Source organism: Ostrinia nubilalis, chromosome 8, assembly GCF_963855985.1.
Source record: "Ostrinia nubilalis chromosome 8, ilOstNubi1.1, whole genome shotgun sequence".
Classification (NCBI taxonomy): domain Eukaryota; kingdom Metazoa; phylum Arthropoda; class Insecta; order Lepidoptera; family Crambidae; genus Ostrinia; species Ostrinia nubilalis.
Genome location: NC_087095.1, coordinates 17,558,578 through 17,565,436, shown reverse-complemented (window position 1 = coordinate 17,565,436; position 6,859 = coordinate 17,558,578). Strand labels below are relative to the sequence as shown.

The 6,859-nt window shown below is 36.8% G+C and overlaps 1 long non-coding RNA gene across 1 annotated transcript in view; it reads left to right on the top strand.

Moving 5' to 3' along the window:
* Positions 1-256: 256 nt before the first annotated feature.
* LOC135074304 (uncharacterized) overlaps positions 257-6,859 on the top strand; it is a 63,334-nt gene continuing 56,731 nt past the window's right edge. Inside the window, exon 1 of the long non-coding RNA XR_010257806.1 lies at positions 257-362. This is a non-coding gene — a long non-coding RNA (uncharacterized LOC135074304). The remainder of the gene's footprint in view (positions 363-6,859) is intronic.

The following is a 6,859-nucleotide window of genomic DNA, read 5'->3' as shown; positions in this document are numbered from 1 at the left end:
GGTGCATTTTCTTTTCACAGGGTGGTATCATACTCTTCTATGCATCTTCTTTACGGCATTGAAATCATGAAACCCCAAACTTTCTTATTGCCCTTCGACTTTCTTATTTACTGTCCCAATTAAAATCAGTAAAACATCAAAGTGTCATCCCTACATAAGGCCGCTGCGCCGGCGCAGGGCTCTCTGCGCCCGTCGGACCGGTCCGCCCCGCCCCCCGCGCCGCGCCCAAACCGCTCGCAAAAACCGCTGGCGTCTCGCCGCGAACGCGCGTTTGTTTTGATGTGCAGTGCGGTGGAGTGCCAGTGAGTGAGTGAGGCGATGTCGCGGGTGCCGGCGACATGCTGGCCGTTCGCCCTGCCAAGGTAGTTCACGAATATCAGGCTTTACCACGTCACAAAGTCTTTAAAACCAGCGCTAATGTCAAAATAATTGCCGAAGGCATCTGACATGCTTACTGTACTTCGAAGCACGGAATCTTCTTATCGGACGATCAGGTTGATACAAGCATGCAATTTACTAACCGTATTGGGTACCAACGTAAAGTACAATCTACTAATTTGCAAGTATGGTGGTTCTGGTAATTAACCCCTGAGAGAGATCTGAAAGATCTCTTTGTCGTCTCTTATAGATGTCTTAACATACGTAAGAAGGAAAAAGGGTAGGTAGCCCTTCCAATTTCCACTCTGATTTGCCTTGTTATTTTGTTCAACTTCTCCGCCAATCTGACTTCGTGGCATGTCATTTGGTTTCCTCGCCGCTGTAACAAGAAAGTAATATCCCAGAAAATAAACAGTCTGTTCCCATCCCAACGTCCTTAAGATTCAATGGGGTGTCACAAAAGGTCGTAGAGTTGCAAGGTTCGATTCCCGCTGAATGGATTATAAACAAAGCGCTGAGGACGACTCATTGTCTCAGACAATGGCTGTTTGTTTCTGAGCGTTTGGCGTACAATGTTTACTCGATCATAAGTAATAGGTATCGGAGTTTTATCACCGTTAGCGAGAAAAGACAAACATAACAGATTTGTATTAGGAAGATGATAAACTGAAAATTTATTGCCTTCTTCTATCACATAACTTAGGTTACCTTTTTTAAACGATTTGTGACTATGAAAGCATCATTAACACTGTGAAATATTACTTAATTGTTTTAAACTGGACTCACTCAAAAATATTCTCACTCACTAAGTAATTCAAACTTCAATCCCTAAAATGTAGTCCTTAAAATGTAAAAAAATAAGGAGCTGTCTTTCTTTCTTGATAAAAAAATCAATACTGTTGTGCTATTAGATATTTCAGTCCTATCTTACTAATATTATAAACGCGAAAGTTTGTATGGATGTCTGGATGTCAACATGTTTGTTATTCTTTCACGCAAAAACTACTGAATGAATTTTGATGAAACTTTACAGTATTATTGTTTATAACCCAGAATAACATATAGGCTATAATTTATGACGATCTGTGACAAAATAATATTCACGCGGGTGAAGCCGCGGGCAAAAGCTAGTTATGAATAAATCTGACAGTAATAATCCTATCCAAATATACCTTACTTTGAGTGATGTAATAAACTACTAAGCATTTTGTCTCAGCCGTTGTCGTTTATTATAACGGCAGAGACCAAAATAAAATATGAGCTGTAGTTGCCGATATTGTTTTTTCCTTTTGTGGGCTGATGTCATCGATCACATTTAAATACTAATTTTGCATACGAGGTCTACGGCCTAACCATTCAGTCAACCGGATTCAGATTATAATACGAGGCGTATTGAATATATGGCAATATTCGAATTAAAAAAACTTTTGAATTTAAAGATATTTGAGATGACCCCTTTTTAGGATAGATACACCTACATAATGTATTTTACATACGAAATAATAGGATCAATGTCTACTCATCTCAAAAAGATAGTTTCGCGTGACTATCTTAAGTAGTTTTTTTTAATGTCTGAATGTATCTATCATCTAGTATATTCATATCATTATTTAATTTACAAATAAAAAGATCCTTCCACAGAAGAGTTAATAGCACACAAGGGTCAAGAAAACAGACCTTACTTTCATCAGTGAACTTAAACTTGGATTGGCGGAGACGGGCCGCAACCGCACGCCTAACTTTCGCCGGCCGGGCTTCTGTATAATACGAGTACATAAATAATAATTTACTGGGCTTTTTCATCATGTTCAACATGTATTTTCTCCTAATGATCCAATTTTATGAGCTTATGAACAACAGAGATCCGAGTAACCAGTTTTACTCTCATAACCACCTGCCTATAGCACCTACTCTATTTTTATAGAATAACAACAAACATTCTATGTTCTATTTTGGTAACATTACGAGGAATCCATTGTGTCACCAACGGAATCTGCTTTTCATTATCGTAGAACTGGAATTATAAAGATGGAGCCGTTATTTGGAAAGCTAATTTTAGATCTAGAAACACGTTAATTATATCAGGCTAAATATCAAAATGTAATCCGTAAGCTGTATATTATGTGAAATCTTGTTAATGTATTTGAAACAAGTTAAAGGAAACTCCATCCAGAACGTAATTAGATCCATTTTGTTATCAAATAAGAATACATATTTTATTAACATGTTGTTAAATATGTACCGAACTTGCCTCGCTCTAATTTGCGTTTATGTTTTCTAAATCTGTATGCTCAGTAACTGAAACCAGGCCTGATTGATTGACATGCCCAGCTTATAGTAATTTCCTCAATGATTGGAAATTATGAGGACATATTTTTGTGTTTGTTACGGAATCTGTCTCTATTTGTTTCGAAATTCATTTTTGACACAGGTAGGACTAAGCACCTCTTGACATGTTGGGTCGCTATAAATTATAGCCCATTACTGTTAACTTTCATTTAAACCCGTGGAGTAGTTTTTGCGTTAAAGAGTAACAACAATCCATTCACGCAGAAACTTTCACATTCACAAATATTATCAGAAATAAATAAATTAGTAAGATGAAAAAGACGCAAAAGTCTGACAAGAAATCTTTGCGTCGCTTATGGCTAAATATGCCAGATATCCAAATAGTAGTCGATTAACAGATAAAACCGTAATTTATATGCGATTATCGACGGATTAAGACAGCCCGCGGTCAAGTGTGCGCTCATTATGTCGCAAGGACAGCCGAGGCTGCGCGGGCGCCGGTCAACGACCGGGCTCCTGTGGTTTCGGAAACAATATTGCGAATACATTATGTTATGTTACTTATCAACGTCAAAATTTTACGAGGACCTGTTTAACTGTTCATTAAATATTGATATTGATACTGCAGAACAATGTTTTCTCTTTATGAATCATCATTTCAGTCATAATTATCCACTGCTCAACCTCTAATGAACACAAACACAATCACACACAGATAGGTCTGTGAAACTATTCATTTTTTATTCCCCTTTTTAATGGGTTCGTTTTTTACCTAAATTATGCGTTTTCAATATTAACTAATTTGATTTGTTTTTAATCTTTACATTTTGGCCGAACTGAACTGAAATGCCTTGAGCATTATACATATATAGCTGTGCCCGCGACTTCGTCCGCGTGGAATAATGACTTTGGGTAGGCACTTTTAATAATTTAGTCTAATTATTTTACAAATAGCTTTCGCCCGCGACTTCGTCCGCGGAGAAGTCGAAAACGTTCTCATACGATTTTTAAATGTTTTTAACGTTATTATCTAAATGTTTGAATACTTATAAAATATAAAAATCTTAAAGGTTAAATAAACATGAAAATAAATTTTTCTTATATTTTATGAATATGCAGCTCGGCCTTTGATCGGTGGTATTATCTTTTTACAACGAAATTGAAAACTACACCTACCGCAGTATTATTGGTAAACTTTTTTTTTCCTATGGGTGCTAGAATCACCAAGCTTCTAGCATGCCACTGGCCGTGGGAGAAGGAGCTTTTCCTCAAGACTACTCCCACTACCTCAAGGGCCTCCGATAAAAATCTCGCGCGAAAATGAGTTTATGTTTATGCAGGTGCCCGCGGCATGACCGTCATGCATTACTATGCATTGTTAGACGAGCGCACGCAGCGGACACCCACTCCGAGGTTAAATGGAGGCCCCTAGAGTATGATAGTCTTTAAAATGACATGATTGTAAAAAAAATGCACTAATGAGTAATTAATATCAACTTTGAAGCAAATCACCACTAAAATAACTTTCTACCCCTTTTTAACATAGGGGGTGCATTTCACTAAAATACGAAACACATCTTCCATTAATTCTGTTATAGAATGCTTATGCGAAATTTGAAGTAGATTCTCGTTATCCCATACAAACTTTTCCCCCCCTTTTTACCTCCTTAGGGGTAGAATTTTGGAAAATCCTTTCTTATCAGATGCTTACGTCTTACAAAGAACACACCGCCCAAGTTTCAGGTCTCTACGATCAGCGGTTTAGGCTGTGCATTGATCCATCAGTGGCGCGCGCAGTAGGTACTTGATAATTATTTTGCTGCGATGATATTTTAAAACTGCGATATCTCCTAAGATATTTATTGAAATCGAATGGTGTAAAGGCCAAGTATGTTTAAAATTAAATACTTGTGATGAATAACTTATTTATTTAGATAAGGATTAATATCATGTTTATGAAAAAACCTCCGCAAATAATGCATTAATATAAAACAGATTTCTTTTTGCATAAAAAGGGTTACTATGAGCCAACCTTAAAAGATAGACATATACTATCGCGGACTTTTTTTTAGAACTTTTAAAGGGGAACAATCCTGTCATACATGATTTTTGCGAAACTTTAACCGTTTACGCAGCGTCAGCTCTCAAAAGGAAAAAAATCACTGATTTGAAACATTCTTCATTGGTGCTCCGCTCCTATTGGTCTTAGCGTGATGATATATAGCCTAAAGCCTTCAGGAACTAACGGGCTATCCAACACAAAAAGAATTTTTCAAATCGGTCCAGTAGTTCCTGAGATTAGCGCGTTCAACCAAACAAACAAACAAACAAACAAACAAACTCTTCAGCTTTATAATATTAGTATTAGCTTTCAAGAGGAGAGCGTATCTTTACCTTAAAGGCCGGCAACGCACCTGTAACGCCCCTGGGTCTGCGGGTGTCTATGGGCGACGGTAATCACTTACCATCAGGTGATCCGTCTGCTCGTTTGCCTCCTATCACATAAAAAAAAAAAAAAAAAAAAGTATAGATGATAAATAATCCAGGATTGTTGTTTATTTTACGAGTAACAGAGCAACCGCAATTAATTTAAGCCGAAAGCAATCCTCATATCGCTCCGCGATTTAAAATAATGAAGTCCGAACCAATTCGGAAATTGCTTCCATAGAAAATTCGATTTCAATTGGCTTCGTGATTGCCGGCCGATTTATTCGATTAATTTTAAACGATCTCTCCAGGGTCACATGTGAATAAGTCTTACATACAAATACAATGTATCGCACATTGTATCGGAACAAACATCGGCTATTTATTGTCTCAACAATTGTGCTCTGCTGTGACAATGACAGTCACGAATAAAAGGAAAGCTTCTTATAGGAAATTCCAGGAATCTGAATAAAATTCATGTAGGGGAGCGAGGGGCTTGTTGTAACAGGGGTAAGTAGTAACAGGCTCTTTTCACTAGGATTGAAAGTGATTGAAGTGCTCCAACCTATTGAAAACACCATGTATCTTAGACCTGTAGAACTTCGCGAAATCAACTTGATCCTAAAAAGCCTAAAATCAAAAAAAAGTCACGGGTTAGACGAACTTCCACCTATCCTTTTTAAGTACTGTGCAGATGAACTAACTTTGCCATTATTCAAATTAATAAATCAATCATTCGATGAAAGTACTGTTTGTACCTGACCAACTGAAACAGGCTCTAATAAAACCGATTCATAAGAGTAATTCAAAATTTGATCCTAATAATTACCGCCCTATAGCGCTTCTACCCACTGCTTCAAAAATTTTTGAAAAAGTCATGTGCAATCGTATTTATTCTTTTTGCGAAAAATACAAAATACTCGACGACTGCCAAAATGGGTTTCGAAAAAATAGATCTACAACTCTTGCAGTATATAAATATATTCAAAAAGTACTTGACATCATCAATAGCAAACAATATGCAATAGGAATTTTATTAGACATGACCAAGGCATACGATAAAGTTAGATTCAATATCCTATTGGATAAGCTACATGGAATAGGTATACGCGGAAAAGCCTATGAATGGCTTAAGTCATATCTAGCCAATAGGGAACAAATAGTAGAAATAGAAGTTTTTGATGAAAATACTAACACAATAGGAAAAATTCGTTCTAATAATAAATATCTAAATGCCTCAATACCTCAAGGAAGTGTTATTGGGTGCTTACTTTTTCTCTTATATATAAACGACCTGCCTAAAAACATACAGGTACCAAGTGTTCTATTTGCCGACGATGTATCCTTGCTCCTCCCATGTAAAACAAACCTAAATCTAGATGTAACTCTGAAGAATGTACTTACCACAACAGTAAACTGGCTGCAAAAACACAATCTAGAAATTAATTTCAAGAAAACTAAATTAATGTCTTTCCATCCACATCAAAAGCCACCTATAAATATAAACTTCACCTTTGAAGGGGCTCAGTTGGAGGTAGTTAACGAGTTTACATTGCTCGGATTAACAATAGACACTCATCTTAGTTGGAAACCCCATATAAAAAAAGTAAGAGCAAAAATATCCAGTTTCTCATATGCCCTCCGTGAAATTAAAAAGACCACAGACTTATCCACAGCATTAACCACCTACTATGCATATGCCCATTCATGGCTCTCCTATGGAATTATATTATGGGGAAATAGCACTGACGCACCTACAATTTTT